Source organism: Chrysemys picta, unplaced genomic scaffold (assembly GCF_011386835.1).
Source record: "Chrysemys picta bellii isolate R12L10 unplaced genomic scaffold, ASM1138683v2 scaf2153, whole genome shotgun sequence".
NCBI classification, from domain to species: Eukaryota; Metazoa; Chordata; order Testudines; family Emydidae; genus Chrysemys; species Chrysemys picta.
In genome coordinates this window covers 1-9,769 of record NW_027054857.1, presented here as the reverse complement: position 1 = coordinate 9,769, position 9,769 = coordinate 1, and the positions used below count along the sequence as shown (strand labels likewise).

Here is a 9,769-nt window from a genome sequence, read left to right as displayed (position 1 = left end):
TTTCCCTCCATATGCACACAGAAAATATGAGCCAACTTTGGCCCTCAGTGTGCACATACCTTAGGACAGAATTTATCCCAAGTGACTTAGGACCATCATATTGCAATAAGAGACAGAACACTGATTTAATGTTTTTTGTGTGTGTTTTTTTTTTGCACTGACTATTAGTATTCATTTGGCATGATCTTACAAACCGGATGACTTTTGTGGTAAGCATAGACGAGGATAGTTTTCCATTAGCTTCTTTTATGAAAAGGAAAGAACACTACACAGTAGCAATTGTTTTTCCAAGGTGTGAGCAATGTGTCATGTATGTCAGTAAAGTGAAGAGTGACCTCCAGATTCTTTGCTGCTGTTTTGTGATATCCAGGCTAGGTCATACCAAATTGGAAATGTCATGTCACACCCAAAAAGCAGATGTGTGACATGTATTTCACATCACTGACATGGATTCAGTACACCAAAAAAAAAAAAAAAAAAAAAAAATGCAGTCCTATTGCTTGTTTTGGACATTAACTTCCTTAATGAGTAATACATGATTTGAGAGAGGATCCTGCATAGAAATTACAATCTTTTGTATTTTTTGTGCTAATTACATGGACTATTTCACATTCACTAAAAATAGGACTGGTCAGCTTTTAAAAAAGAAGAGCCAAAAATCCTTACTTTAGTAAGTTCTTTCAAATTTCTCAGAAAGCACTTGGGCTGTGATTTCCAGGATCTCAACCTTCTGCACAGGAAACACGGTGTCTGGCAGGTACACTGAGCATTGGCACACTCCATTGTCATTCAAAGAGCCGGTCACATTGGCAAATGGCTGTAAGAACAAGTTTCAGAAAGCAAATAAATTGACAACATGCTACTAGGAATCAACAGCAAAGGCCCGACAGTCCCCAAGCAGGGGAAAAGTTAAGCTGTGATAATAATATTGACCCTGAAAGCATTTATTAAATTGTAATAATTTCTTCCACTGAACAAGGTATTTTCCTACATCAATTCATTAAACTTCACCACACCCCTATAGAGGTAGTTAAATACTATAACTATTTTAACACTGGAAAAATGGAGGTACAGGAAAGTGAAGTGATTTTTCTAAGATCAGACAGTGAGTCAGTAAATGGCAGAGCAGGAAATATTAAATCTTATAGGGAGTCATTGCTTTTAATGGTCTCTACAACAGGGCCAGTTAGTGATTTTAGTCCATTAATTTCAAAGCACTTTACAAAGTTTTGTTTGTACTTTTCTATGGCTTCTTCCATCAGTGATTAGACCAATTTTCATTGAAAATTTTGATTTTGACTAAACCCTGTTTTCCTTACTGGGAATGTTTCATTTGATTTTTTCAGCCAGCCCTGGTAAACGGGAGAGCTGAAGGCTTTAAAACTCCCCCAACCTGCAGTAGCTGGTATGCCTTTTACTGCAGGGTACTGAGTGGAGTCATGGCCATGCATCACTGCTCTCTCCATCAGCGCACAGGGGTATAAACAAAGTTTTTTACTTGGGGCAGCTAGAGTTAAAAAATAATAAAATATTGGCTGTTGAATATTGTTTTTATGAGTAGTTTGGTACCATGACTAAATTTGTTCACTTCTAATGAAGTGAGAGAAACAGGCTTCTGTTCCACACCGTGCTTTTTATTAGAAAAGCACAACCCCTATATTTGAGCTCCTATAAGCCTAAATCCTTTTGAAAAGGGAATTGACACCTAAGTTGGGTAGACATTACAACAGAGTGCCACAATGCTGAAATAGCTTTTAAAAATCTGGGCCTAGGTCACTATTAAAAAAGTCCCTTAGGTGCTTTTGAAATGGTCACCCTCAGACTGCCCACATTACTGGATTTGCATTCTGCCCAGCAGGAACAGTGAAAAAAGGAGCAGAGGAAAATATCCAATGAACAGACAAATATGGTTATTGTACTTACCATTGAGAAGCCCCCATCCCCCTGCCCCCATTTGTGCTAGCCTGGTAATTTGTGGTACTTTTTAAATCCCTGATGCACATTACAAACTGCCCTTTATCTAGATCTTAATTTGTTAAATTAAGAATTTTAAAGAGTGCATTTAAATATCAGAAACCCACCAAACTACTTTTAAAATTATTGTAAGAGTGTCTATTCCAACAGGGGAGGAAGAGGTGTAGACCGGAAAGGAAACAAACAAACGCCTGTTACAATGCAACTCACTATGTGTCCCATCCCTATTTAAATCATGACCCCCCCCCCCACTCCCAACATCCAAACAGCAGTCCAGATTCCACAGTATTCTCAAACTTTGATTTTGTTAAGGGAGCCATTTCCAGCAGCTCCAGCGTTGATTGGGATTTCCAACTGACTGCTGAGACAGTTAATGTTTCTTCTGGTACAATGCTGTTTCATGGAGTCCTTCCTTTGAAAAAAAGCTACATGTGATCATTGAAAGGCTGCAGATGCTCAGTCTGTCCAAAACAATGTGCATTATTCATGTTAAAGTAATATATACCATCTCACTGCCATCTTATGGAATAAGGTTTCAGGTCCTACCCCTCCATAGCACTGGCAAGATTGGATGTCACTCTTGAATCTCAACATGCATCCCTGGGAGTCTACAGTAATCAAGGTCCCATGTACTGCACAAGACACTACACTGCAAGGATGCAGCCCACCAATGTACACAGCCAAGCTCCACCGAATGGGAACCGTGGCAATCTCCAGTGTTCGCAAAACTATTTGATAAACTATGCATCAAATGGTGTGATTAAACTCAAGGAGTGGGAGCAGGAAAGGGCTTGCACAAGGAGGTAGCTGCTAGTGAGCCATACAAGAGCAATGCTCCATTCCTGCAGGAGCTCTGCGTGGCAGGGGTCATCCCCAGCTGCACATCTTCAAAGCCACACTGAAGCAGAATTCCATTCTGACAGCGCTCTGGAACCCCAATTTTAGTCAGCTTCCCCTGTGGGTCTCCTAGTACTCCATCCAAGAACCTGTTCAGATCCTCATGCTGCTGCAGCCCCATCACCTGCTCCCAGGGGCAGCTCTAGGCACCAGCAAAGCAATCACGTGCTTGGGGCAGCCCATTTGCAGGGGCAGCAGCCTGGGAGTGGAGAACCAACAGGGGGCCCTGGGAGCTGTAGTTCCTTGGTTAGCTCCCTGCCTATAGAGCCAGCCCTGGAGCAGGGAAAGAACTACATTTCCCAGCATTCCCTTGGCCACTACCAACAGGAAAGAGGGGGAGGGAGTGAGGTAGCTGAGACCTCATGCTGCAGCCTGCTGTGAATGGAGAGCTGCACTGTGAGTAGGGATTCCATATTTTAACATTCAAAAAATAGGACACTCCACAGGGAGGGAGGGTAGCCCCACCCTGCCACCATCCACTCCCTCCGACTGCCCTCCACACAAACCCCAACCCATCCAACCCCCCCTGCTCACCACCTCCCTGGACCCCTGCCCCTAACTGCCCCCCAGGACCTCACCCCATATCTAAGTGCCGCTGCTCCTTGTCCCCAACTGCCCCCCCCGCAACTTCCACCTTAGGACCCCAGCCCTTACCTGTCCCCTGACAAACCCCCAGGATTCCCATGACTGCCCCCCCAACCCCTGACCCATCTAACCCCCCCTTCTCCTTGCCCCTGACTGCCCCCCAAACCTCCGCCCCATCCAACCCCCCAGCCCCCTTACTGTGCCACTCAGACCAGCGTGTCTGGCTCTGCGCAGTGCCAGACACAATGCTGCATATATGCTGCCGTGCTCCCCCGCAGAGCCACAGCCTCCTTCCCCCCCGCCCCAGTACCTGCCTTCCAGATTTGAACACCTCAAAATTCAGGAGTGCTCAAGCTCAGTTTGGGCAGCTGTTACTTCATTTCTCCCAAATTAAATATACTGAACCACTGTAAATTGCTGTAGAAAAAGTAGGATAAAATTGAGCAAGAAATGCTTCCCAGTGGTTATTAAGACTGGAATTGCTATTTTCAACAGCCATTGCCTTTGTGTTTGTTTGTTTAAAAGGAAGGCAGTGATATTGCATTGGCAAATTCCCCATAGAAAGAAAGAGTGGAACAAAAGAATAAAGGCACCTCAACTTTTCCTCATTTATGTAGGACAGTCTTATAATATGCATCCAGATATCCTCCAATCGCACAAGCTGAAAATTGTTCCACTTTACTGCAGTTCTGTAACCATATGGGAACCAATCCTGTCTGTGTTCTGTGCACATCCAAAATTCCTGCTGACTGACCTGCCAAGGGAATGAGTTACCAGCGACTCAGGGCTGCAGCGGAAGGAGGATGCAGGTGTGTGGGGGGGGACAGAGCCCAGGGCTGGGGCGGCAGGAGATGTGTGGGGGGCAATGGTGGGGAGGAATGAGGAAGCCCAGAGCTGGGGCGGCAGGGTTGCGGGTGGTGGGGAAGAGCCAATTTTTTTTTTGCTTGGGGCGGCAAAAAACCTAGAGCCGGACCTGCCTGCTCCCCTCATCCCCCAGCCAATCAGACAGTCCCACTCCTAAGGAGCCCCTAAAACGGCCATTTGGACCGCTGAGGAACTGGAAGATGGCAGGAAAAGGGCCACTTGTTTAAATGGATTCAGAGAAAACAGGGGGTTTTGTGCCAGCTTGTCAAAAAGGTAATATATGCAGCCATTTGTCTGGTCCCCTGATCGTGTTGTACAGGGGCTGATCATGATTAACAGCAGAGTTACAAGGATCATCCTAAATTTTACAAATATCCACACAAATTATAGTTTACCCAAGGGTGAGCATAATGAGAAATTTCTGACATACTAAATTCCCCCATCCTCAGCTTATTATACATTTATACTTCAGCCTTGATTCTTACCACCAGGAATTGCCACTGCTTAATGATGCTGCAGTGAAAAAAATCATTCCCTCCCCCAAGATGCTGAGTTCACTACCTGAGTCCACAGCACCACAAGGCCTATTAGACCAAGAGACGGCATTAATAGTATCACCTAGAACTCACATAGTGCATTGTGTTTTCAAAGTGCTGGGCAAATGAACCTGAGATCTAAATCCAGATCTAGAGCACTCCACAGGATGAGGGGTGTTTGCATCTGTGGTTTTGGATTGAGTTAGGCTCAGGCACAAACCACAGCTAATTAATTACAACCTGCATTTTGCATTTAAACTATTCAGATTCTCAATGGGAGTTGCATTTGCCAAACCAAAAGCAGAATTTGGCTGTTTCTAAAACAGTGTAATTTGTTTTCAGATTTATAATTAAGTCCCAGGACATTTGTTAAAGGTGATATTTTACACTTGCTACATGCAGAGAGCCCACAGAACAAGTGGAGATCTGAAAACTTGCCTCAATTTTAAGAGATTCTCCCAGCAACTTGAATAGCGGGAGGAAAAAGGAATACATTAGAGCCTGTGAAAGTCATGATATGCATCTTGCCACATTCTGGAGCATGGTGCTGGCTGCGTTCAATGCAATGGCATTTTGTAGAAAGACCAGCAGCACAGCCAAGTTTTCACACTTCATCTTCTCAGCAAACACGATGGAGACAGGACAGTGGGATCCCTTTTATAGGATGCTCTGGGAATTCCTCCAGTAGGAATTTTGTGCTTAGAAAGAGGTACTTGTGTAATATTTATTGACACTTCTCACAAAGGTGATGACATGAAGGTGAGTGAGCCTCGACACAGAGAGTGACTTGACTATTATACAAACATAACTTTCTCATTGGCCGCTGTCAAAAATTAACCACCCTCTCCTTTTGTAACGCAAAGCCCTTCCTCATTCCCAGTATCTAGTCTTGTTCTCAGGGAGCCACAAAGGAATAAATACACAATGGGCAGATCAATTAATTGATGGACTTCAATAATTAAAATGCATTCTTTTCTGGAGGGGAGAATAGCTGCTTTCTTTTATTGGACTTTTATCAGTATTTTTATTGTAAATCCTTTCAGGAGCAGATAGACAACCTGGGCCACATCATCTTTGTAACCCTGCTTCTAAACTCAGATGGGGTGAAAACAGCTCAACTAGGTCATTTCACATACAATGTCAAAGGAGCAGCCCTCCCTTTCTCTAAGCCCCTGGATGCCTTATAACATGAGGATCGTGCACATGGGGCTCCACAAGTTTGGGCTAAAGAACAACCATTGGATGGGAGAGGGGGCCAAGCTGAAGAACAGCCCCAGCAAACCTGCAAGAGAATGCTAAGACAGTCAGCATTAATGCCCATCCTACAGCTTTGGTACCATGGCTTCTGAAGCAGGGGAGATCAGGGAACAGCACACTGTGGAACAGCCTTGTGCATGTTCCACAGGGAGCAGTAAGATCTGCATGGCTTGCCAGCAGATTTAAAGTACTCTTTGCTTCTGATGAGCTGGTTTCATGGCATTTCCACTTCCAGTGCTCGCTGGAGCCCAGTATAGAGGCAAGCAAGAATAAAAATGGTTATCCAGACATTTCTAAACTGGCAGGAAGGCTAGGTGTGGCCTGACGAGGGGAGTACAGCCACCCCAATGGTGGGCTGGCAGGGGTAGGGGGAACAAAGGCCTGCCCAACTCCACTGTGTCCCAACACAGGGCCTTAACAGTGGCAGAGAGGTCTGCCACTGGGTCAGCAGGAAATCCCACTGTAACACACCGACCACATTTCAGATGCCCCTGAAGCCAGACTGCAGTTGGCTATCGCTGGGCTCCTTCCTCCCCTCACCTCAGGGTGTACCTGAACCCCAGGCTCATCCTCCATCTCCTGGGGGTATACTGCCAGCAGCAATCCCAGCAGCTCTTCAGCATCGGTTAGTCTAGCAGCTTGGGCAAGTCCTCAGGGTAACTGAAGTTTTCTGCAGCAGGAGGGGGAGAACACATCCATCTCTATTGGCAGCTGCCTCCTGACTGCCCTAAAGCACCCACCTTTTATACTTCCTGTTCCTGTCCCGCCCCTCTGCTTCCTGGTTCCGCCCACCAGGGGCTGTCTGGCCCTCCCTCACTGTCAATCTCTGAAGGAGGCCACGCCTCTTTGCTACAGGGCCCCATAGAGCAGTACTGCCCCATATCAAAACATAATGTCCTACCCCACCTATTTCCTGATTTACAAAACAAGTTAGAAACTTTGTGTCCCTCCAAATAATATGAGGTTATTCCAGTTCCTCTGAGTAATAATAGCACTTCACATGTACCACATCTTCCTTCTGAAGACGGAAGAGCTTCTCATCCATGGATTAATATTATTATCATCTCCATTTTACAGAAGGGACAACTAACACTTAGACCAGGTCTACACTAGAATCTTTTGCAGGTATAATAATGTTCATTGGGGTATGATTTTTTTACAACACTTCTATACTGACAAAAGTCCTAGTATAGGCGCAGTTATACCAGTATAAAAGACCTTATTTTGTTTGGGGAACTGGTATAAGCTATACCAGTAAAATCACATTTTTGCTGGTAGACGCTGAATGTACACTAGAGGGGTTTAGTATAACGATACTTGTATAGCTATACCAACAAACCTTTTCTGCTGTAGAATAGACCCTGAAAGAGGAAGCCATGTGACAAAGTCAGGAATAGAATCCAAGTCTCCAAAGTTCCAGCCCCTCTGCTTTATAGGTATGATCCCAGGCCCACAGAAGTTCATGGAAAGACTCCCACTGATTTCAATCACCATTAGATTGCGCTTTCCACTAGGGCAGAGGTGTTTTGTAGATAGCCACAAGACATGCTATATTTTGTAACCAGCACAAATTGTTTCTCATCAATTCTTGGGACATACAGTTCTGAAAATCTGTCAGATTTCTCTGTTTACCTGCTGTTGTTGACTTTGAATAAGCACCCAGATTTGTTTTTTTGTATCGATTTGCTCTATTGCAAATTTAGAGCTACACTGTGGTTTAACTTAGTGCGCAAAACATTATGCAATCTAAACATCCAATGAGTGACAGCAGTTGGAACACAAACAAACTGGCAGTGTGGGAATTGGGAGGACAAGGTAACTGAAATATTTGCTTGTCTGGTTCATTTCTAATCACAAACAGGCCACCCAAGATGTTCCCAATGTTCTGCTTAATATGTGGGATTCTGTTTTAATCAGCAGTGCAATTACGGCGGTACGGTACACCGTACCAGCAAGATATTTATCGCTGGCACAGCGTACCAGTAAGACACAGGAGGAGCCAATGGCCCCACGCTGGCAGCTCCTCTGGGGTAGCTGTACTGCCCCCAGCCCTTCCACAGAATTGCATCTCCTCCATCCGTACAGCAGCAGCCCTCCCGGAGGACAGAGCTGGTGGGGCAGGGTTGGGGGTGGTACAGCCGCCGGAGGAGCTGCTGGCATTCTGCTCCCTCCTTTCCCTGCTGCTGTAGTACACAGATGGAGGATTGGAGACGCAGCTCTGTGGAAGGGCGGGGGGGGGGGGATTAAAAGGAAGGTCACATGGGGAGGTCACATACCCCCTCCCCCCCTTAGCTGGTGTCTCCCCCTCCCCCCCGTACAAGTAAGAAGTGGATTTTACTTGCAGCACTAGTTTTAATTGAGAAAATTATGGGCCATATCATCTCATCTGTTTTTGTGGGTGGAGGGGATGAAAACTTGTTGGATCTCTTGCTGAGAAGAGCAGAACAGTGTAGTGCTTCCTCTGTGGCCTTGTAGCTTCTCTTCTCCCAGCCTCCGTGGTAGCCCCTCCTCAGTTACGTGGATCCATGCTGTTGTCAGGGGCAGTCATAAGGGAGCAGGGCTGTGGGGAGGGTGAGAAAATCATGCTGTCTATGAACCATTCCCCACAACAGCACTTAGGAGAATCCTCACCAAAGTGAATATTGACTTATGGCTTGATCCAAACCCTCATCCAAACACTTTCACTGACTTCAGCAGGCCTTGGGAAGGGATAGGAGGGTGAGTGAGGAGCGGTGCTGAGACTCATCAGGGGGAAGGGAGAGGCAGCCGGCTCCAGGCTGGGAAGGAGGGTTTCTAGTGTTCCCATCTGCTCCTGGGCCCATTCCAGCCACTCTGGGTCCCTGCTCCCTGGCCCCACGGCAGCCACTCCAGCCACTCTGCATCCTGCTCTCACCTCCCTCCTTCTGTCACTCTCTCCCCCCACAGATGTGTAAGTTTACCTGAGTCCCCACAATATTTCCATTGCAGGGACGCCAACCCGCTCCCTCCCACCCTCACTCCTAGTTCCGCCACCCCTGCTGCTATCAGCAGATGGAGGGAAACCCTGACAAGAAAGCATATTGTTATTTGAAGGTGCAGGACATTCTTTTTAAATGACTCCGAAGCACAGGTGCAAAAGCATTTTTAATATAGTGACAAGCCAGCATGCAGGTTAGACTGACACTAAAGTTAATTGTTTAATATTTACACCACAACTCGTATATATAACCCCACTTAAATGAAATAAATTACAATAAGCAGCTCTGTTGCCAGCTTTCCTTAGACCAGAAGGCTGTAACACACACTGTAATTACCCAAAAGAAGACTAGAGCAACTGTAAGACAACCACAAATACAAGTACCACAAACTACCAAGCAGCCCCAGGTGCAAAAGTAACGGCCCAGGAGAAGAAGTCTCCAAGTTTGAGCTCAAGGAAACAAAATAATTAAAAGCAGAGTGACTTAAATGGGACTTAAACACATGCTTAAAATTAGTACAAGCTTAAGTGCTTTCCTGTAGCAGGCCTGGAGAGGTCTGACAAAGGGAAAAGGAGGAAAGGGGCAGGGATGGCCCACAACATTTTGGCACCTGAGGCGGGGAGCTCAAATGACGCCCCCATGCCCCCTCGCTTGGGCCAAAACTTTGAAAGTTCTCAATTCTGCCTTCTTCCTGTTCTA

The 9,769-nt window shown here is 45.9% G+C and overlaps 1 long non-coding RNA gene across 1 annotated transcript; it reads right to left on the bottom strand.

Moving 5' to 3' along the window:
• Positions 1 to 514: 514 nt before the first annotated feature.
• On the bottom strand, positions 515 to 7,596 carry LOC135980193 (uncharacterized). Its single transcript, XR_010597384.1, has 3 exons — positions 7,453 to 7,596; positions 6,666 to 6,783; positions 515 to 817 (listed from the first exon to the last, which is right to left on the bottom strand). It is a non-coding gene; the product is annotated as an uncharacterized LOC135980193 (long non-coding RNA).
• Positions 7,597 to 9,769: the final 2,173 nt, after the last annotated feature.